We start from the raw sequence: 24,489 nt of genomic DNA on the forward strand, positions 1-24,489 counted from the left end.
TGACCGAACACAAGTTAACGAAGAAGAATAAGCAAGGAGGGAGGATTGCAGGAAAAGGGAGGGCGTGTATGCAAGAGAGGACGGATGGATGTTGCAGCAGAAAACTGACAGACCAGCCAGTTATTTAAGCAGAGACTGCTGTTGTAGCAGGGATGGCACAGGAGCAGCGACAGAAGCAGCAGCAGCAACAGCAATACTACTCAGTCACTTAAGTGTTCACACCACTGCTGAAGAGAATGTGGACAAGAGTTGGGATCAGTGAAGTCTGGAATTTTGTGTTGTTGAGCTCTTCAACTTTGCCTTGCAATATATAATGTCTATGTTGCTTCCTGACAGTTTGTTTTAAATGAGCTTTTATGCCAAAGGAAACGTGGCTTGAATGGAAATGAGCAGTAGTCGGACATTAGTACCAGAAGATGAGGGAGAAGACTCAAGAGACAGTGTGCTCATCATGTGAACGTGCTGTGGATACAAGCCGTGTGCCATCCAGTAAGAAGTAGCCACAGGAATACATGAACAAGTGACGAGCTGTTGGCCTCGCTTCGCTTTGCATGCACTTCATATGCATGTCTCACTTTTGGATATTCAAACAAGTACAAGATATCTGCAGGATTTCCAGTTGGGTTGAACATGGACGTGACACTGGGATATCACATACACTGGTGAGTAATTCAAATCTTCAACTTTTAGAGCTTGCTGGACTTGGCTTTTGGTATGACTGGCATTATTTGTCTTCTCGCTTAAAATTACTTTCACACTGATTTAAACCTGTGTGTTATGATTCATAAAACTGAAATATAAAATCAGCAGGACATGCTGGAAATGTTGTTGCTTGGTTACTGCTCTTTGCTGTCTCCTTAATTATGCTATTGTCAAAAATAACATGATTCACTGTGTTGGCACATCACTACAAGTCAATAGCTTTGGTGGGAGAGTGATGTTTATATGATGCCTTGCCCGTCAGAGTTCTCTATTGTTTATGGCTGGACAGAATTTCACATCCTCATATCAGCAAGTTGGAACAGTTGTTTATGCACCTGTTGCAGTCAAATAGTGATCAAAGTATATATTAACATACAGTACTGTGTATTAACATTTGAAAAATGATCACAAACTAAAAAGATGCATTCTAAAAATCCAAAAGTTAAAAAACTTTGTGAGCTTCACCCTGGAAAGCTCTATTTTTATAGGCGGGCACACTTGGTGTAAAAACTTGCACGTCTATATTTTTGTGCCGGGGCAAGTCTAGTTTACCGTGTTTGGGAATTTGTCGGACCACCTACACCATGCAGGGCAGTTTGATGGACCGAGTGTGTTTTCTATTACATGACTTGACTTTAGATAAAGTAAAAGCAGGTCTAAGTTGTGGCGTAGGTCTGTAACGCGATTTTTGGTGGATTTAACCGAGCTGCAGGGAGACAGATTCTGAACTCCGTGGATTTGTTTGCTGGATGTCAGTGTTTCTAACTCATAAATATATTAATAATAAAATACTGTGAATACTGTGTGCATCGAATACTCTGAATCACTGTAGAAATCAATTTGTTGAATTGACCACATCATTATTATCACCATTTTATTATATTTATTTTAAACACCCCTCTCGGCTGCTTCACATCTTTGGTTGGTTGTGGGGTTTGTCACACACGGATGCATGAGGCATGTAGACTGCTCACCTTTCCTGCGCTGAATTTAAAGGGAATGAGGGGAGCCGCTTCCATTGGCTGGGAAAGAAATGGCTGTGTTCACTCGCACAATGGTGCAAATGTGGTCTTTCTAGTTACGCGGTTACAAAAATACCACACGTAGAAAAAAAGAAAATTCCACCCATGTGCGCAGTTAGACTACACTTTGCTCCAGACTTGGACTAGGCACAAAAACAGGGCCCTTAACCCTGGAGAACCCAAGATCCCTTTTCTTCTTTGGAAAATTATGAACTATGCATTAAATGAATGCTATAAGTCCACTGAACACCAAAATATCGAGTTTTTCCAATTTTAACCCTTTATTCTCTAATTTAGGATTTGGGCCAAATTTCACCCATTGTTATGCAAACATTTTTGAATTTAGGAAAATAACCAATTAAATAGACAGCTACATTGAACAAAGTGTTTTGCTTTATTTATTGCATGTTAGAACTGGATTTCAAATGTGCAAACACATGTTGGCCAATGGAAACATGGGACAAAATCACTGCTGAACTGCAGAAGTAGCACTCTGGACTTTTAAAGTTAAATGCAAAATTAACAGGGGCCAAATTTGACCCAGTGGGTTCTCCAGTTTAACTCTTTGACTGCCAGACGTTTTCAGAAAAGGGATGCCGTGGGTGCCAGCCAATTTAAGCATTTTTGACTGATCTTTCAAGGTCCACAGAAAATTATGTGTTTGGACTATGGAAACGCACATACTACCAAATGAAAGCTTGGACTCTCATCTTTCATCAGAACAAAAAGTTTGTTTCTACCTTATTCCATTTTTCAGTAATCAACAATAGAAAATGGTTAGTTTCACCTCTGTTTTGAAAAAAACGTCTTTTAACGTCTTTGGCACTCCTCCATAGGATTTTACTAAACGTTATTTAACGTTTTTGGCAGTCAAAGAGTTAATATTAAAGCTGCTGAATGCAGAAAAGTTCATATTGGAATCGCTCAGCTAAGGTGTTAATCTGGTAATTAAAAGATGTTTCAGTCTTAAATGGTCAAATAAACAGGATATTATAAAGATATTTTGGGGCAAATTGTTACAAAGAGTGGCTTTAAGTCAATTCTTTTAAATCATAGCCTTTTAGGTTAAAAGCAGATGATGGTCAGTGATGTCAGAGGTGACTAGGCTGCTGGTGATTTGATTTTCCGTAATTTTAGTAAAGGTGTCATCAATAATTTTGACACTGTGTGATTTGATTCTGGTTGGTGTGGTTATTGGTGGGTAAAGAGACTAACTGTACATTGTGTCACTAAAGTCATCAATGTTTTTAGTTAAATTGAGTTTAACAAGTCAATGTTGAAATTGCCAGCAAGTAAATCATGTTTTTTTTTCCTGATTCACTGTGGGGAACAATTAAGCCATCCATTTAATGTAAATTTATATACTACTAAATGCATACCATTATGAGTTTTGAATCATGCTTATGTGTTGGCAGTAATAATAAAGGGTTTAGTAAAATCCACAATTTGTGCACATACTCCTACTATTGTTATTTACAGTTTGTCGTCTAATTTTACAGTTTTACACACTGTTTTTAAGTCAAATAATAACAATTTTAACAACAGTAGAACAAAGATGATCAGAATCAACTTCTGTAATTTGGTCAATTGTTTATATTCATGATAGTCAATGTTTACAGTTACATATGTTTTGTTATTCATTGATGCAGATCGTATTTTTTGGTGTATTGTTGTGGTGTGGGGAGTCAAATGTAACCTTGACACCATTTGGTGTAGTGCGGTCAGCTGTATTTGTCAAGTTCTTCTATTCTCTACCACTACAACTTTAGCCTCCTCATGAGTACCATTCAGGTTTATGAAAATCTTAGTTTTATACCCATATGTTTTGGATGTTGTGTTGCTTTTTGAGCTGTCTTGGCTTTCTAGAGATACCAGCATTGCCTCTTGTGAGGAGTTTATTTATAAAAAATGTCTGTGCCTTTCAGTTTGCGTCCTTGTTTCAAAAGTGCCATCTTGTTTCTTCTATTGGTAAACCTTATTATTACAGCAGGCTGTCTCTGGCTCTTCATGGGCAGTGGGTGACACCTCAATGTGCTCCAGAGTCATCTCTATCCCCCTTGCGGGTTTGCCATTCACTGGGCTCGTGCCATTTCTGCCGGCCAGGGTATGCTCACACGATTGCGGCTTGATTTTGATGCCATTAAGAAGTCCAGGGAGTGTTTCATTTTCTTTTCTTTTGTCCTTTTGTGTGGAGCAGTCTGTTGTTGCGCTCTGTTCACAGGCTTGTTAGTTCGACGCCGTGTGCAACAGTAGGATTCAGTTGGGAAAATGCTTGATTTTGACTTTGATCGCAAGAGAAGAAGAAAAAAAGCTCCAATATTGCCCGATTGTTAGTATGTATGAGTGCCTTCTCAAAATCTCATTCTCTCACCTTGGTGGCCTTCACCTGACACCTGCAATTTTCACATGAAAATAGTCTGAGCATCTAGTGTACTGTATACTGTTTCTTGTGTCCTCCATTTGATGAGGATACAGGACAGGTGGTGTGCAGTTTGTATCTAGCACAATCAAACTTCTTTGTCACTTTTGAGATTAAAGGGTGCATATTGCACTTACACACAGTATAGATTACAAAGCCATCTGTTTGTAGTGCATTCAGAGATGGAGGACAAGTTGTGTATCCCTTAGAACACATTACGTGTAGGAGGAGTGTGTCCATGATTTGTTGTTCTACTTAGGAGTTCTGACTTGATTATGAAAGGCTGATATAAGACGTTAACCCGTACATAATCAATCACACAATCACATCATGCATCAGAGTCTAGGGGGAAAAACATACTTCATTAGTTCAACTCTTAACATTTGAGGAGTAGCAGAATGGTCCTTTAATTTGCCACCATTGACACTGCCTATAATTTGCAGTAATTGCATTGATTGCAGCTTTTTTTTTTTTTTTATCTTGTATACTCTCACAAACTATGGAATAAATTACTCAGTATTGATTATAGTTTGTTTTCCCTTGTCTTCTTCTGATACTTAAACTGCTTTCCAACCCAGAAATCCAGCAGGGAGGTGCGCATGCCAGCTTCGAACAATAGACGGCGAGCCAAGCTTTTGAAGCTAAATCCAGCACAAATCCCACACTGAAAACATCAAGTTCATAACAAGCATATGTGCTTGCTGTTGTATTGAGCAAGGAAAACAATAGGCACAACATAAAAAACAATAGAGAGGTAAGTAAGTAAGTCACAGGGGCCTTTTATCTACCAGGTTTCTCTGGACCATGCACCTGCTGTAATAGCAAACAAAATGTTATGGATTTGCTTTCTTTGATTAGGTCACAATTTATTTGTAATTCCGTCAACGAAGCTTCCCAAAAGAGCAAATTCGTAGAAACCAATTTGCATATTCCCTTGAGCAGTTCTGCTGCCCAGTGTTTCCATATGACTTTGTTGTCTCAAGAACCATATTTATTTTCTCCAAATAAGCGCCAAAACTAGCAACTTTTCAGCTTAAGAGTGTTGCTGTAGCACATATTATAATGAGTCTGAGGTTTTCATCCCATTTGACAGAGAGCTGAAGTGGGCCTGCCATCACTTTTGGCTGTGCACTCTGAGATAAACTACACAGATGTCAGTAGAATTGCTGTGACCATGATGACGGCTTCAAGACCGGTAACAGGTAGTTTTACCAGGCCACGTTTGATTCCGTATTTCGTACTTGCTTCATTGTCCGACAGCAGAAACAGAAAATATGGCAATGAGAAAAACTTCATTAGGAATTCAGCTCTATTAGAATATTTTGTAAGTGCACAGAGAATACATCTCCAATTTTTCCATGCAGTTTTTAGCTATTGTTACGCCCCTGGGCTAGTCAGCCTGGCTGTGGCAGTGCCATGGGTGCGAGCATGGTGTATAGCCTCTCTCCATCCCATCAGCAGCTCTATTAGTCAATCGGCTGTTTTTCATCGTCTTGATTTAATTAGCAATGAAAGTTATTTGGATGTCAACATCCATGTGAGACCTTATATTAGTGTTGTGACTTTCACGAACGAGTCATTCTTTTGAACGGTTCTTTTGGTTAAGATAAGAATCAATTTGCAGCTGTGAGAGAGCCGTTTCTTTCAGCCAATTTGCTATGGTATTTGGTAACATTTAAGCAGTATGGTTAAATGTACAAAATACAAGGTGCAAGAAATAACATTTCTTCAAAGGTCAAGCGAGGAATTTATTTGTTTAAGTTGTGATAACTTGACTCTTACTGTAGCAAATGAAAAACTCTTGGGGCCTCATTTATCAAAGTGTACATAGAAGAGTTGCTGAATTCATACGTAGGCCCACAGTACGACTGAAATTTAGACAAAAAAGTACGTACAAAAAAGTGTGTATTTATCAAGTGTGTGGATACCTGTTGAATGCACATCAGTAAGTAAAGTCAGCCTGGCTTTTTCAAGGTAACTGGAAACAGTGGTTGTGGGAAGTTTGTGGCCCCTGCTATCCAAATAGTTGGGAAAGAAAAAGAAAATTACTTCTACTTCTTTTTCTTTTTTGGTGAACTGCTGATAAATAAGTTAATCACACAGTAATGCACTTACACAAAAGCACTAACAGCCATAACATTTTTAGCACTTGATGTTGATGAGGCCTCCAACTGTTGGCATAAATGTACACGGTGCCTGCAGTAATTTGCTCTGTCCAGAACCATTATGGAGATTCAGGCCCTGTCGCGGTATTTTATACTTCAACAGCATTAGACGTTTCTAACAATGGCCGAAGTGCTAATTCTGAACGCAAACCAAATGAGACAGTTAGAATCACAACAGTCTAGTAGGACAGGTCGCCTCTCTGCTTATCCAAACAACCATGAAAAAGGTCTTTTCCCCAGGCATCTTTTGTGCTTGCTGCCATCTGGAGTAGTCATTTAGGCCCGTAGTCTTCCATGTAAGTAAGAGAGAAAAGGCGCACAGCTGTGTGCTTTTCTGCCTAAAAGGTTTCTCCCACCGACTTAAGTCTGTCATTTAAATTCCTAAACTCTGGGTGGGGCAATCCAAAAATGTGACTGGCGCCTGTCAAAACTGATTTCCACATGATCTCCCATTGTTTTAAGCACTTATATTCCTATGTGCTGCTGAAGCTGTATCAAATTAAGGACACTTTAAGTTATATAATATATGCCACATGTACTAATAATATTGAAAACTATCAAGTGTATTTAAACTGGAACTGTCAAAAAGTTGTTTTATTTTTATTTATTTAACAAAAGATGTATGCAAAATGCTTATACGCCTGTAAATGAATGCTTTCTAACTATTAGCCTGATACTGTGTCAAAAAAATAAAAAAATTAAAAAATTAAAAAATTAAAAAATATTTTTTAAAAAAGAGGTTGCTATACAACCTTTACTCTAATATGAAAAGCAATAGTCACCATAGTTGTCAAACTTCATCTGCACCGATGCCCCCTTCCAAGTACCGGTACATCAACTGCAGAGACCGTGGATGTGTACTTTTTCCTCCAGTGGAGTTAAATTAAGCGAAGGTGCTAGTGGGCCACTTCCAGTCCCTTGTGCGTGCTTGTGGTACATGTAGATTATGTTTTTCACATAGATATGTAAGTCTCTCCATTTGTGCTTTTAGCTTAGTGACCATATGTGTACACTTTTCCATGGCAGTGACATCTTTGACAATACTGACACAGTTAGGCAAGGCAGTGTTATTTACTGTATATACTGCATTTCAAACACAAGGTACCTCAATGTGCCTTACATGATTAAAAGTACAACACTGAATTTTTTTTTTTTTTTTAAATGTGTAAAAGAAAAGTACAGACATAAAATCTTGCTTACTAAAACTAGAGAATGCAATTTCTCAAGAAATTGCGTTTGAAGGCTGTAATATTGAATTAAAAACATAAAACGATGGAATGTTTTTGAATGAAATGGAATGATATTGAATAAAGGGGAATGATATACAATAGCCTGGAATGAGCAGATGTTGGAATGTAACTCTGAATAGGTCAATACATGTGGAAATGGGAGGTGAATATGTAAAACTGTGAATTATTGATAAACTGAACAGTTTAAAGTTGGAAAAGTTTGAAATGGTCCAACAATATAAAAAATATATAAATGTGTGTGTGGGTGCTTTTATTTTTGAAATTTTGACAAACAACATTGTGTGTGGTAAGAATAGGCTGAATAGTTTAAAGTTGGAACAGTTTGAATTGGTCAAAAAAATATGGAAGTTAGAGGATTAAAACAAAGATATTCTTAGTTTTGGCTTTTGTTTGAAAATTTTGAAAAAGCAAATTTGCGGCAAGGATAAACTGAATCATTAACAGGGTCCTTATGCTATTTTAAGCTCCTCCACAGTTAACTGTAGGCATATATATGATTACAATACCTTTAGCACAATGGCGACCTAATTTCTTATGAAATATGAGTTATTTTGGTGACTATTTATAATCCCGGAAGTAACCCTAACCCTAACCCTTGGCTCACTAAAACCCCACCTCTCCGCATGTGGCTGCCGCACACTCATGACGTCAGCTTCTGCGTGTACCGCCAAACGAAACTCTGTAGTTTGGTAGTCCGGAGTTTGGGATGCTGACCGCTAGCCTAGTGCCACCAATGCCGCCTAAAACACCCTGCGATCCAACATAACAGCAAATCTGGCCATGCCATTTTCTGGGATATATATCTTGTTCAAACCATTCCAAGAATTGAATCTGACATTTATTCAGCCACTCCCATTACAGTCACTGAAATGGTTCATGATTAGAAAGAAATTCATTTTTCAATCGACGACAGCAAACAGCTTGAAACATATGGAGGGAAAATAGCAAACCAGTGTTGCTGGCAGTTCAGCAGTGATTATTAAGGTACACCTGTTTGGCTGGCTGGCAAGGCGACTCAGGGTCCTGCTGAATAGCAGCAGGCTAATGAAGGTCTCCTCAGTTTAATTGTTTGAGCTATAAATAGTGACACTTTGTGGAATACTGGCAGTAGTATTGTCTAGTTTATAGTACAACTTTGCAGTCAGGTTATTTAGCATTTGCACTGCATGTTGTTCGAAAACTGTACAAACATTGCCAACACAACAAAATCATGAATTTCAATTTTTTATATAAAATATAATAAATATTGTGGATTGTAATGTTACACAGACAAAAATGATAGGCCAAGTCATCTGACGTGCAACATATTTACATTCTTTATTTTGTCCACAGTAGCCTACAGAACAGTTTCTTTGAAGCAGGAAAAAAAAAGAAAAGAAAAAAAGAAGTTTCTTTTTCAAGAAATCACAATATGCACTTTACTCTATAACAAACACTTAAATGAACAATATTCATTGTTATTCATATTCATCCATCCATCCATCCATTTTCTTGGCCGCTTTTCCTCACTAGGGTCGCGGGGGTGCTGGAGCCTATCCCAGCTGGCTTCGGGCAGTTATTCATATTGTTTTTAAATCATGTTCTTAGAATCAGTTTTACTCTTCTAACATCTAGCATTACTCTTTAAATACACAATCTTTCACTATTATATTGTTCTCTTAACTATTAATGTTCAAATATATTTTCTATTAAAATCAGTAGTTCCTCTTTCATAAAAAAAAAATCACCCCCCACCCCGCTCCAAAGCAGCTGATTCCAATCAACAGGATCCCTATCAGGCTTATGCAGAGCTCGCTGATGAGATGATCATATATCAGCTGTGTTGGAGAAGGGAGACATCCAAAACCTGCAGGACTCCGGCCCTTGAGGACCGAGTGTGCTCACCCCTGGTCTACAACTAGCTATAGCATCTAATGTTGTCATACTTAACGTAAAAGTTAGCTTTACAGAAACTTCCATTTACATTCGTTTTTTTTGCTCTGTTGTAGTTGTATTTTTTGTCAGTACATAAACAGCATAACAATGCTTTAATGACACTTCATAGGGCCTTCATAGGGCCCGCCTTTGTAACGGGATCCTTTGCTCTGCATACGTCAATGGGCAACAGTTGGTATTCTAGAAGCTGCTTCAAGACATCATGATAAATGATAGAAGCTGGTTGACCCAAGACATCTTCCTCTGTAACGGCCATTGCAATAAGTAGCAAAACAATGTCTTCTTGTTTGTCACAGTCGCCTGGGTCGTCAAGCACTGTGTCCTCCATGGAAACCTCCGGTATGATGTCCAGACATACGTGTTTTTTTTTTGTGCACCACCAGCCCTGTTGTGCATAAATACAAACAAATGTGTACACCTCAAAACCTTGTTACTAGAGCAACCCACACAATCAACATCCAACAGACAACACATCTTCATAAATATCTAGTTTTCCTTCCTGAAGAGTCCTCCCTTCAGCACAAGGCAGTCAGACAAAGTCATTAAAAAAGGTGTGATAAGGCAGTCGACTATTTGATCTTAATCCCATTCAGTGTTCTACCCCCCAGGATGTCCTCGGATCATTGTAGTTTTTAGTGAGTAAGTGTTTTGAACTTTCCACAATTTAATCATAGAGCTTGTCTAAATTTTCAGTGTGGTAAAAAAAAAATTCCACTGGAGCCCAGCACAGCATCGTGCGAAGCCAGTGAGAGGAGTATCATGCGGCTGCAGGGAGTAGACGGGTGGAGGAAAATGCAGGTGTGTTCCAGTGGGGATCGAACGTTTGGGCATAGCATTCTCTTGCCTTGTGTGGGTCAATTATTTTCAGTTTCGGTGTTAAGTTGTTCATGTAGGTTTTTCCTGACATTTTTTGTTTTGTTTTATAGTCTTCACTGATCGTTAGGGCAAGGCCAGATGCAAGGTTCTAAATGAACACCCGCCTCTGCTAGGCTGAAGGGGATGACTTCTAAAACAGTGGTCAGGTCAGCTATGATGTCTGGTTTAGAGACAATGCTACTGAAGCGACATCAGGAAGCAGAGCTGGCAGTTTCAGGAATGAAGATGAGGTTATCTTTAGGAGTTGGACAGGATTAGAAATGAGCTAATCTGAGTTAGTCACGGTTAGCTGTTTTGGAGACATGAAGTTAGAGAGACCATCCAGGGGTTATTAGGACAATGGATGAAGAGGAAGGATTGAGCTGCCAAACAAGAAAGAAAACAGGGCAGCCATGGCCAAGTGGCTAAGATCGTCACCTACCACTGTGGGGGCCCCAGTTCAAGACCACAGCTGCTGTGTCCTTGAGCAATAGACATATTCCCACAATTGCTCTGTTGGCACAAGCCTCATGCTCCAGTGTGTGTTCACTGTGATGGGTCAAATGCAGAGGTTAGATTTCATGTACGTGTGCATAGGGGGAAAAAAACAAGATGATTCTTCTTCTTCTGACATAATGTGAATTGGTGCCTGACTGTGGGCTCAGGCCAAGTGTTTGGGAAGAAACATGCACATAGTAGCCTGCTGCAAGTTAATTTGTAAGTCTCTGGCTGTGCTCTCCCCCGCCTCCCTATTCATCCTTGCTCAAAAGACGTCCTTTAGTTTAATTATTGTTTTGTTGTTGTTGATTGAATCAAAAATGAAAAGCGTCTAGAAAGAACAGACAAAAATAAGCAATTGTAACATAAATGGTCTTTGCAGCAAGTAACTAATGGAGGACCTCAACAGATTTCTGATGCATATTAATTCTTAGAAAACGTATAATTTATCACATTTGTAGTTGCAAATCATTTTTGTGGCTGTGCCAGCTGCAGATTCAAAATGCATGATCCTTTATGCCAGTTACATCAAATTAACTGTGTGTATGTAATGAAAATGCAAATAGCAGAGAACACGACTAACGGATGTTACGCCTTCTTAGGCTGTTTTGTGTACAACTTGACCCTGAGCACTTCCCGACTATCTGTCTCGGAGGCTTTTGATGGCATATTAGACATGCGATTTAAACAAGCAGGGCTGCATGAGGCCAGATTGCATTCTGTTTGATGTTTTCCACCACCCATTCTCTCTCAATGCAAGTCTACCTTCATCTTTCCTACACAAATGCAGTGTATGTCATACAGTGTCTTACAAAGAAATGCATTTGCTCCCACGATGACTAAGGACGTGTTAAATAAAATAAAACAGTTCTTTCTGAGGACTGGTTCCAAGTAATTTGGTTGTTAGGTCTTTGTTTGATTGCTTTTGATTTTTTGTGTCAGAAGTGCTAGTGGTATCGGTAATTGGTAAAATAAATAAATATTTTATTTTTATTTTTTCTGGAGAGCTCAGTATTCATTCGGTAATTTTACCGATTTGACATGTCATCATCATTGCTCTCCTTTTTCTTTTTCTTTTTTTTTTATATAGATTTTTTTTGTATTTTTATTTTCTTTTGTATGTGGGTGAATATGTGTATGTGCGTGCGTGCGTGTGAGTGTGTGTGTATTCATTAGTTCACCTAAAACCTATAAAAAAAATAATAATCCCACACCGTTTCCCTAAACCGAACAACCGAAAAAAAAAAAAATCAATAGTAATACAATCTGGTTGACTCGATTTACTTGACTTGTGAAGATTGAGGGTGGCTTTTTTTAAATTATTATTAAAAAAAATTTAGCCCATGCTGATTTTTTTTCATTTTCACTTTATCAATTATAGTACTACATATTTTATTTTGTTTGGTTTGGTTTCAAGTTAAGAAACATGCCGCTCTCCCTCAATTTTGTGAGTTCAAGTCTGCGAGTTGGCTGCATACTTAAGAGTTGCTGGCAGGCTGTGGGAGTCAGACAGATTTAAAAATTGCCTCTTCCTCCTCTTCAAATCCCTCTGTCAAACGCAAGAGTTTGCAAGAGTATCATGAAGAATAGGAAGCCAAATATCTTGGGCTTCTGTGTAGGTGGGAATAAATAGATGGAAAATCGCAAAGTGTGCCACGGGATATTCCCTGTCACCTGTGGAGGAATATGTGATGTTAAGTAAAGTGCCTCGGGAAACCTAAAAATATTAAAATAAAATAATAACCTAAGCACAATATTTAAGAAGGCTTGAGCTGTCTGCCACCACACATATACTGTATTTAAAAAAAGAAAGCTACCAGCTATTTTGCTTGGGCCGATGCAGCATTGTAGTAATCATGAGTTTCTCTCTCAAAGCATGTTGGTTGTTACTTGGATTCTTAGTGAAGAGTAGGTAAACCATTTCCTGTCAACAGATTGACGTGAACATCAGACCAGTGGAAAATAAAGCAGCAATATGCAGCCAGCCGAAATGTCAGCAACAGGCAGTAACAGGATATTCTCATACCAGCACTGTTCCCACTGGACACTGTAATAGGACTGTGACATTTAAAAAAAATTGTTTTTAAAAAGACAAAAAGCAATGCTTTGACATTGCTTATTGAATATCCTGATCATTGAATATCAAGCACAAAAGATGAACTAACAATATTTAAATGTTCAGCCACTCTTACTCATTACTCATGTGATGCAAACATAAGCAACTTAATGGCACTTAAATAATACATTATTTTCATCAATGATTTCAAAGAGCAGATTCTGTTTGTGTTTGGTTTGTATGTTTGTGTAATGTTAAGGACACGTGCAAAAGCACCACCAAGAGAGTGCAATATTCATTTGACAGTGATGAATTGCTTCCTTAAAAGTATGAATAGCTCGACTCCACAGATCAGTGGTAGGCCTACATCCTTGGCGTATACGAGGTTTAATCATGCAGTTCTTAATTACAGAGACATACCTAATTGCAGCTAATCATTTAATGGGAATACATAAATAAAGTGTTCTCTAAACAACATTAGACAAGGTCTATATGCATGTGATTTTGGCTAACAAGTGAAAATGGAACAGGTCTTAAAACATTCAACAAAACAACCATTCCAACAATTTACCCTACAGGATGAGTTGGTAAACTTAACCCGAAAGGTTGTTGAGTTTAATATTTTAACCAAATTGCTCACTCAAGGTTGTTTCAACTACCATACAAATATATATTTTTTGCAATTTATCCATGCAAAATTAATTTTAATATATTACAGCAAATCGCTAAGAATATTGATTGCATTAGATTACAAATACCTATAGACATGTTCAATTACACACCTCTAACAAAACATACTCAGGATTTGGTCTCTGAAAGCATGAATTACACAATAAACATTAGAATATTCAATAAATGTCATGCAAAATATCTTTTAAATCACCTTTACATCAACAACAAGAAATGTATGTCATTGACAGACAAAACAATTACCAGCAACAGTGTGAAACAACTAACAAGTAACAGTATCAGTGTGAAATAAGTAACAGTTAACAGTAACATTAAATGGAGCTAATAGACTGCAAATGCTGTAAACCGTTAGCTCAATTTACCAGCACATATTCTACTTTCAAGAAATGTTACCACGTTGCACCTAACTCATTGGCATTTTATAGACCTCTATATCTGTTGGCACTGCTTTGTGAATTGGACATAGTGCTTGTCTCAGTGTGTTGGCCTCATGAAGATAGCCCACCATGTTTGTCCCAGGCTGAAAAAGAAACAAATAAGTAATGCAGGAGATAAAGTGAGAGACTACGAGTAGGACCAAATGTGCCACCCAGCTATCTCACCATCCTATCTGGCCAAGGCCAGAAAATGGGTTAGGTGGTCAGATAGGTCAGATAGCTGAAAATGCTTTATAGATTTAAAAGCCTTATTTAGAGCCCCCCTCATATAAATTAGTATAATAAGTATACTAGTAGAACAAACCTGGGTATGTGTGTATGTGAATGCAACTATGTGTGCATACATCCTTTTGCCCAGGAATAAAGTACTAGAGGACCTAAGACAAGTTGACTGGCAATTTGTTTGGTAAGGTAGTGGAACTAAATCAAATACAAACACAGTGAAGTATGTGTCAGTGAACGAGCGAGAAACAAACAACAGAAAAGCTGTATCAGTGTTTGTGTTGATATCATGTAAATGGCTAGCTACATTGTTAGTTAAACTTGCCAAAGAGTTTTGCCAATGAAATATGGTATTTCCATAGCGAAACATAGACAATGTGAATTTTATACATAGTGTGCACAAAATCAAAAATGTACCTTCCCAAGAGGATAAGTTCTCCCAGTGTCAATTAGTGCCCTCACAGACTGGACTGGTTAGATGTAGAGATTTAAAACAACCCATCTTCTTAGTCAATTCCAGATAAGGCTAAACAATAACAGGTAAAACATTTCATAACCCAGCAACTGAGTTAGATCAAATAACCCATCTTGGATTGAAGGATTTTGACCTAGCTTATAAACAACCCAAAATGGGTTAACTATTTCATGACCCCTCACTTGAGTAGATAAAACAACCCTGTATTTTCTTTTTACTGTGTATAATTGAGCTGCTGGTTAAGGCAAATTATGACTATACATCTCAGCTCAACTTTATAGAGCACTTTCAAAACAACCATAACTTCTGTTTTTTTCTCTCTCTCTCTCTCTCTCTCTCTCTCTCTCTCTCTCTCTCTCTCTCTCTCTCTCTCTCTCTCTCTCTCTCTCTCTCTCTCTCTCTCATTAAAATTCAAAAAGTTCAGTGCCAGCCAGGGCATTGTTTCCTCCAGAAAGGATGATAGTGGCCCTAAGGAGAAAGCATCATTTTAGCTTAGTGGGACATAGATCTGACAGTCATCCATACAGAAGTGAATATAATACCATGCTTTCTAATGAAAACAACAGGGGCCTCAAAAAATGAACCCTGTGGAACACCATACAACAGTGGGGCAGAGTGGGACTCAGAACAACCAAGCCTGACACAAAAAGCCCAAGCAGAATCTAAACCACTCCAGAGCGCTACCACTGATGCCCACCTGGTGCTCCAAACAAGCCAACAGAATACAGTGATGATATACAGTATCAAACGCTACAGTCAGATCCATTAGAACAAGGCATGCATAGTAACCAGCCAGGATATTATCAAAAACTCGTAACAAGGCTGCTTCTACAGGTTACACCACTAGAAAATATAGCCGCAAGCCTGTGTCTTCTTGTGCCAGTCCCAAGTCCGGATAATTACAGAGGGTTGTGTCAGGAAGGGCATCCGATGTAAAAACTTTGGCCAAATCAAACATGCAAATCAAATATATGACTTCTGTACCGAATCGGTCGAGGCCCGCCCGGGTTAACAACGGCCGCCATCGGTGCTGTTGACCTACAGGGTGCCGGTGGAAACTGGACTACTGTTGGTCAAAGAAGGAGAGGAGGAAGGTGTGTTCGTAGGAGGAAAGAGAAAGGAAACACCAAGAGTCTAGGACTGAGAGTAGGGACTTTGAATGTTGGAACTATGACAGGATAAGGTAGAGAGCTGGTTGACATGATGCCGAGGAGGAAGGTGGACGGATATATTGTGTGTTCAGGAGACCAGGTGGAAAGTGAGCAAAGCTAGAAGTTTCGGAGCAGGGTTCAAGTTATTCTATCATGGTGTAGATAGGAAGAGAAATGGAGTAGGAGTTATCATGAAGGAGGAGTTTGCCAGGAACGTCCTGGAGGTAAAAAGAGTGTCAGAGTGATGAGTCTGAAGCTAGGAATTGAAGGTGTGATGATCAATGTTGTTAGTGGGTATGCGCCATAAGTAGGATGTGAGCTGGAGGAGAAGGAAAACTTTTAGTTGGACCTTGATTAAATGATGCAGAGCATCCCTAGAAGTGAGAGAGTTGTCATTGGTGCAGACTTCAATGGGCACATTGGTGCAGGAAACAGAGGTGATGATGGGCAAGCTTGGTATCTAGGAGAGGAACGCAGAAGGACAGATGGTGGTTGACTTTGCAAAAATAATGGAAATGGCTGTCGTGAATACTTTCTTCCAGAAAAGGCAGGAACATAGGGTGACCTACAAGAGTGGAAGTAGGAGTACAAAGGTAGACTACATCTTGTGTAGACGGTGTAATCCGAAGGAGATCAGTGACTGCAAAGTAGTGGTAGGTCAGAGTATAGCCAGACAGCATAGGATAGTAGTGTGTAGGATCCAGAGGATGGGTGGGTGATAAAGGGGAGGGAGTGGGTAGGAAGACAAAGACGGCAAAGGCAGAGCAGAGGACAAAATGGTGGAAGCTGAAAAGGGATTGTTGTATGACTTTCAGGAAGGAGTTAAGACAGGCTCCGGATGGTCAGGAGGTGCTTCCAGATGACTGGAAAACTACAGCAAATGTGATCAGGGAGACAGATAGGACAGTCAGTCCTTGGTGTGTCATCTGGAAGGAAAGTAGATAAGGAGACTTGGTGGTGGATTGAGGAGGTGCAGAAGTGGATCCAGAGAAAGAGGTTAGCTAAGAAGAAGTGGGACACTGAGAGGACTGAAGAAAGTAGACAGGAGTAAACGGAAATGCCAAACAAGGGGCTTACGATGACTTGAATGCTAGGTTGGATAGTAAAGAGGGAGAGACTAATCTATACAGGTTGGCAAGGCAAAGAGACAGAGATGGGAAGGATGTGCAACAGGTTAGGGTAATAAAGGATAGGGATAAAAGTGTGTTGACAGATGCCAGTAGTGTGATGGAAAGATGGAAAGAGTACTTCGAAGAGTTGATAAATGAGAAAAATGAGAGAGAACGAAGAGTAGACGAGGTGACTGTTGGGGACCAGGAAGTAGCAAAGATTAGTAAGGATGAAGTGAGAAGGGCGTTGAAGAGGATGAAGTGTGGAAAGGCACTTGGTCCTGATAATATACCTGTGGAGGTATGGAAGTGTCTAGGAGGGATAGCAGTAGAATTTCTGACTGGGTTGTTCAACAGGATCTTAGACAGTGGGAAGATGCCTGAGGAATGGAGGAGAAGTGTGCTGGTGCCCATTTTTAAGAACAAGGCAGATGTGCATGCAGAGTTGTGGCAACTACAGAGGAATAAAGCTAATGAGCCACACAATGAAGCTATGGGAAAGAGTATCATTTGTGGGCAGCGGTGTGGTTTCATGCCAAAAAAGAGTACCACAGATGCAATAATTGCTTTGAGAATGTTGATAGAGAAGTACAGAGAAGGTCAGAAGGAGCTGCTTTGTGTCTTTGTAGATCTGGAGAAACCTTACGACAGGGTGCCCAAAGAGGAACTGTGGTTTTGTATGAAGAAGTCTGGAGCAGGAGAGAAGTATGTTCAAGTGGTGCAGGACATGTATGAGGACTGTAAGACAGTGGTGAGGTGCTGTAGGTGTGACAGAGGAGTTCAAAGTGGAGGTGGGACTACATCAGTGATCAGCTCTGAGCCCCTTCTTGTTTGCTATGGTAATGGATAGCATGACAGATGAGGTTAGACAGGAATCTCCATGGACTATGATGTTTGCAGATGGCATTGTGATCTGTAGTGAGAGCAGGGAACAGGTGAAGGAGAAGCTAGAGGTGTGGAGGTTTGACCTGGAAAGGAGGGGAATGAAGGTTAGTTGTAGCAAGATGGTGTATCTGTGTGTGAATGAGAGGGACCCAAGTGGAAGAGTGAGGTTACAGGGAGAAGAGACCAACAAGGTGGAGGAGTTTAAGAATTTAGGGTCAACAGTCGAGAGCAATGGAGAGTGTGGAAAAGAAGTGATGAAGCGTGTGCAGGCAGGGTGGAACGGGTGGAGAAAAGTGTCCTGTGTGATAAAAGAGTTTCAGCTAAAATGAAAAGAAAGGTTTATAAAACTGTGGTGAGACCAGCAAATATGTTTGGTCAGGAGACAGTACCACTGAGGAAAAGAGGGGAGGCAGAGCTGGAGGTGGCAAAGATGAAGATGCTGAGGTTCTCTTTGGGAGTGACCAGGATGGATAGAATCGGGAATGAGTACATCAGAGGGAAAGCACATGTTAGAGGTTTTGGAGATAAAGTCAGAAAGGCCAGACTGGGATGGTTTGGACATGTCCAGAGGAGAGATAGTCAGTATATTGGCAGAAGGATGTTTATAAATAGCAAATACCAGGCAGAAGGTCTAGAGGAAGACCAAAGAGGAAGTTTATGGATGTACTTAAACAGGACATGAAGGTAGTTGGTGTGAGAGCACAGGATGCAAAGGACAGGGTTAGATGGAGGCAACTGATTCGCTGTGGCGACCCCTGAAGGGAAAGAAGAAGAAGTTACAGCACTAGAAATTTGACAGCTCCATTTAGGGGCGGCAGATTAACATTTATTATTATTAAATTATATTTATCATATGATTATTATTTTTTTTTTTTAATCACGAATGCCATGAGTAAAACCAGTCACCTGTAATGGATTTGTTTTTCCTGACAGCTTTACGGACTGAAAACGAGGATTAGTGTGTGGCACAATGAGATGGAAATATTGAAAAATATTTTTGCTTATCAGTCAGCCAAGGCTGCCACAATAAAGGCTTTCTGTTGTATACGATACTTCGGCATGCCCTACCCCTGATTGCACTCTCCCCTGTTGTTCCTTTTTGACAGAGAGCTTGACAGATAGATCACAAAGATGCACAATCATTGTATGGTCGGGAGTAGGATGGAGTGCACCCATTATTCTAAAGCAAAGCTGTCTGGCAGGGAAAGGCCTACGTGCCACATGGTGCCGTGATAGATGGGACCATTAATCAATGCAGGATGAAGCACTGAGATTGATGTACAGAAATTCAAATGCTCAAGCAGCATTTGGAAGATTAAGGCTAGGTGGACAAGGTTAGGTGGGTACCTTGCTGTGGTGGTTAGCAGGTGTGCTGCTGAAGCCCAGAGGTGAGGTAGAATGGGTGTATATTGGAAATACTTTGCCCTGTCACTGTGTTGCTTTTAATGTTCTTTTCCCACAAGGCTCTCATGTTTCACATCGAATCAGATGTCCTACATTTGTCATTGTCTCAATGTCTTTTTTCCTTCAGGGTGGTTTGGTCTCTGCAGGTGTCCATTCAATTTCTCATGGTTCAAGTAAAGACTGCTAATAACATCAGTCTACATTCTTTCATTCAATTTGATTTAAGAAGGTAATACAGGAATCTTTAACATAAAACAAAAACATCCATCCATTTTCTATACTGCTTGTCCTCATTAAGGTCATGGGTTGGAAAAAAAAACTGCAACTTTTTAACGTTTTGTAAATGCACTATATTTTCTTCTTCCGTTTGTTTTTGCCATTTCAATAATTTCCTTGCATTTACACCTTAGAAATAGAAAATGATTATCATCAATATCTTAATTTTAATTTGGTGGATCTCATCAAGTCTGTTTAGGAGTAATGGGCAATACCAGACAATTTTCACAACAAAACAATTATTACATGGAAACAATACTGTTTCGTTTGGACACCCACACTTTATTCATTTTTCACCTTTTTTGGTAGCCTGTCAGATGGTGCAAACTTTTGCAAAACAGGCATAAAGTAACTAAACAAGTCCAAGCAATCAGGTAAAAAGATATGAACACAAATATTCAAGCAGGCATTAACGTACTGTAAACAATGGAACAAACTACAATGCAGACTCATAACAAAGTGATAATACACAGCAGGAAATCATACACATTCAAAATGATTGTGAGATTTCAGTTAATTTATGATCAAATGGGATTTGACTTTTGGCTTTTAAATTGGCACCGTTCTAAACAATGGAGTGTTGAGACAGGTGATTTACCAAAAGTTAGTGATAGTGAAGTGGCATTGCCTTAAAAGAAGAATAACTCTGATGGTGTCTAAGCACTTTTTGAGGACAACAAAATTTCATTAAGGGGTTCTGTTTGAGTGACAACTTTTGCAGGAAGCAGTTTGGTACGGCGTCCATTTTTATCAATGGAAAAACAAGGCTTGCCCTATTTGAAAATAATTCAGAGATGCAAGATAAGATTGTGCCTACATCCCTTATCTCCATAGTTTCCAAGATGGACGCTCACACTAATAAGTGGCATTCCAAAGATTACCTCAATAATTTTGGAGTAGAAAGAATGAAGTGGCCTGCCAATTGTGTTGACTTCAACCCAACTGAACCCTTGTGGGATCATCTTGGGCATGCTGCTTATGATAGCATAACATAACCATGTTGTCTGTTTTCCAGTTTACCAAATAATAATAAACACAAGTCAGTAGCAGCACCTAAATTAGCTGAGTGCCACAGGCAGTGAAGATTTGGCAGTTCACTTGGGAGTTGACATTGTCAGAACAAATACTCAACAAAGTTGTGCTGTTCATCTCACTGCTGTAGAACATGTTTGTTTGTTGTTTTTTTTAATATAAATGCTGAATCATTTAAAGGTGAAATAAGAGACTTTTCCAATGGTATAACATTCCTAACACATATCTAAACCTTTTCTTTTTGTGTTGGTGTTGTAATATAACTTATTTTTCCCAACCAAACAAACAAGTCAAACAAGTGAGAAAGTTGATAGACTATAGTATCTCACAAAAGTGAGTACACTGCTCACATGTCTGCTTATATTTAATTATACCTTTTCATGGGACAACACTGATGAAATGACACCATTAAATGTAGTCATTCTACCGTACAGCTTATATAACAATGTAGATTTGTTGTTCCCTTAAAATAACTAAATTTACATCCATTAATGGCTAAACCCTGAGTACACCCCAAAGTAGAAATGTCCAAAGTGTTAATATTGCTGCCTTGACTCTCTTGGGCACTGAGTTCACCTGCGCTTCACACGTTGGCACAGGAATCATTCTACGCCTCCATGATGACATCACGGAAATGGCGAATATTCGAGACCATATGCTCCTCCACCTTCCATATGAGGACGCCCCAGAATTAGGGTTTGACCAGTCCATCACCTTTACCCTCCACCTCTTCAGCAAGGCAGTGGTCATCTTAGAGGTGTGTTTGGGCTCAATAAAATGTTAGAATATGCAGCCCAGTTTCTGGAGGGAATGGATCATGCACTGATTCAGTATTCTGATTCCCCCAATGAAATTGTAGCTCTAAAATCCCGCCAGCACTCATCAATCCTTGACCATGACACTCCCACCACCATGCTTGATAGTAGGCAAACGCACACTTCACCTCACCTTGTTGCTGTCACACATGCTTGACACCATCTGAACCAAACACATTTATCTTGGTCTAATCAGACCACACAACATGGTTCCTTTAATCCATGTCCTCATGTTTGCCGGCTTTCTTGTGAATCCTCTTTCAAAGAAGCTTACTTCTGGGACGACAGCCATGCAGAACAATTTGATGCAGTGTGCGGAATAAGGTCTGAGCACTGACAGGTTCACGTCCCAACCCTTCAACCTCTGCTGCAATGCTGGGTGCACTCATATGCCTATCTTCCAAACACAGCCACTGGATATGACGCTGAGCATGTTTACTCAACTTCTTTGGTCGACTGTGGCGTTAAGGCCCGAGTAGAACCCGTCCTAATAAACTGCTGGATGGAATTGTCCACTGCAACAGTTCTTTTTATCTGATCGTCAGACTTATTTGCCATGATGTGTCATGGTGAATTTTTTGTGACCCGTATGAGAGAGTGTGAGGGATGTAATATCAAATTTGACACACTTGTTCCCTATTCACACCTGAAACCTTGTAACACTAATGAGTCAAAATGACACTTGTGAGGGAAAATTACAATGATAATCTCTAATGCTGAAGGTTGTGAGTTTGTGCCTCAACCCTTGAGTGACTTTTATTTATTTATTTTTCAATTATTTATTTTACTCGCTTTCAGGTGTAAATATTACTCTAAAACTGAGTCTATTTGGTCACACTCTAAATGTAGTCAAATTTACTCTGCAGAATTTACTGTGTAGATGTTAATGCCTTTATTCTGAGTTGAGGGAACAATAAATTCACACTGTTAAATAAGATGCACACTGGCTACTTTTCATTGAGTCAAAATGTCATTTATTCAGGGTTCTCCCATGAAAAAATGAAGAGAATGAAAAATTTGCAGAAATCTGAGGGGTGTTGTTGTGTACTGTTGAAGACCACACACAACTGTCTGTGTATCTGCAAAGTTGTGAAGAGTTGATCATATTTGTTTATAATTTGTTCCCATATACACAAACGTAAATGAAACATAAAATCTTTTTTTTTTAATAGCAATGCACAGTTAATTGAATATAATGTACTTGATCTGATTATTGGTCTAAAAATGCTGTTAGATTGCAAAAAAAAAAAGAAGAAAAAAAGTGGTTATGATTGTGATGATGAGTATCTCGGGTCGTTACAATGTTTGCTAACTAGTTACTCTAAATTGCCTATTGGTGTGAATGTGAGATTGAATGATGGTTGGTGCCCTTTAATTGACTAGCAACCCGCCCTGGTTGTACTCTACCTTTTGGCCAAAGTCAGCTAGTACAGCTCTAGTTCACCTTGTAGAAAATGGATGGATGGTGTTTGACTGAGACACAAAGTAATACTGTAAAATACATTGCAGCTTTCCACACTTACCTCTGAGGAACTGAAGCTGAGGGACACACTTTGCTTGTCAGGTTGTATAGCTTCAACTTACTACCACTGCAATCACAACATTAAGGATTAATCTGAATGCTGCACTTATTGTAATCATTTCACCTACGCAACCCCAAGCTCCAGAGATGCACACCCCAAATGTAAGACATTACAGACTGCATGCTAAGCAGTATTTGTAGTTGCTCATCAATATATATTTTGCATTTTGATTTGTTTACCGGCGGCACGGTGGTTGACTGGTTAGCACGTCCGCCTCCCAGTGCAGAGGATGTGAGATCGAGTCCAGGCTTTGGCCTTCCTGGGTGGAGTTTGCATGTTCTCCCTGTGCTTGTGTGGGTTTTATCTGGGTGCTTCCTCCCACATTCCAAAGACATGCTAATTGAACACTCCAAATTGTTCTTAGGTGTGATTGAGAGTGTGGATGGTTGTTTGTCTCTGTGTGCCCTGCGATTGGCTGGCAACCAGTTGGGATAGGCTCCAATGCCCCCTGTGACCCTTGTGAGGACACGCGGTTAAGAAAATGGATGTATTTATTTACCTGATACCCACTTACTCATATTATAATCATGAAAAATATATGTCCATACTTGACCTCAATAAGAGATTGTGCTGGAAATGTTTTAAATTCACATTGTTTGGATGATGTTGCAACTTTTTCATTATAACTAAACAAGTGTTTCTCCTGTCTGGTCTTTCCCCAAATTTACCAAGTTGATTGGCAATTGACATAAAAAGGTTTATTTTAGGCTGCTTCGAACAAACATATCTGCTAAGTGGCGGTTATGTAATGCAAAGGCATTCAAAGGGACAAGCTTGTTATTCAAAATGACACACGGCCGTACCCAAGCACGAAGCAGTCATCTGGCTTTGATAAAGTGAATTATATCACCAAACAACTAAAAAAGCCCTGCTTTATCATTTTTATATTGTTTCCATGACAAGGAAGACCTTCAGCAACACTAAACCCATCCACAGAAGCATCATCCCTGAATATCTCTCCTCCAGGGAACGCTTAAACCATTGAGAGACTAAGTGAGAGAGAGAGAGAGAGAGAGAAAGAGAGAGAGAGAGAGATGGCAAGGCTACAAAGATAGTTGTGAAGGTTGTGAAGTCAAAGCAGCCAGCATATCTGGTTAATATTTCTAAAGGGAAAAGTGCTTGTAGAGGTACAATCATCCATCTCAAACAAAACAAGCCTGAGGGATATACAAAAGGAAAAGCTACCATCTCCCTTGTATGGTTATAGTGTTTGTACAGGCTACAGAGTAAACATTACACATAGTACATACATTACACATAGAATTCATTCAACCAACAACAGTACAGAAAATGCTAAATGTTTATCTTGTTTTTGAAAAGTCTCACAAACAGAAGTCAATGTCAAAATGAATGCCTTCACACCGATGTTTAAAAATGACTATCAATGCTGAATATGTTTTCTTTAGTAAATAAATATTTGTACATTACACTGCCTCATACACTGTATCTTATTGTACAGTACCCTATTAAGGGCATAGTGTATGGGTATCATTCATCAGTATATATTT

At 39.3% G+C, this 24,489-nt stretch overlaps 1 protein-coding gene across 1 annotated transcript in view; it reads left to right on the forward strand.

The window, feature by feature from the left end:
- Positions 1 to 259: 259 nt before the first annotated feature.
- lrrc4ca (leucine rich repeat containing 4C, genome duplicate a) overlaps positions 260 to 24,489 on the forward strand; it is a 134,634-nt gene continuing 110,404 nt past the window's right edge. Inside the window, exon 1 of the mRNA XM_077569238.1 lies at positions 260 to 662. The gene's annotated coding sequence lies outside the window, so the exon portion shown is untranslated. The remainder of the gene's footprint in view (positions 663 to 24,489) is intronic.

The sequence above is a fragment of the Vanacampus margaritifer genome, chromosome 6 (assembly GCF_051991255.1).
Source record: "Vanacampus margaritifer isolate UIUO_Vmar chromosome 6, RoL_Vmar_1.0, whole genome shotgun sequence".
NCBI classification, from domain to species: domain Eukaryota; kingdom Metazoa; phylum Chordata; class Actinopteri; order Syngnathiformes; family Syngnathidae; genus Vanacampus; species Vanacampus margaritifer.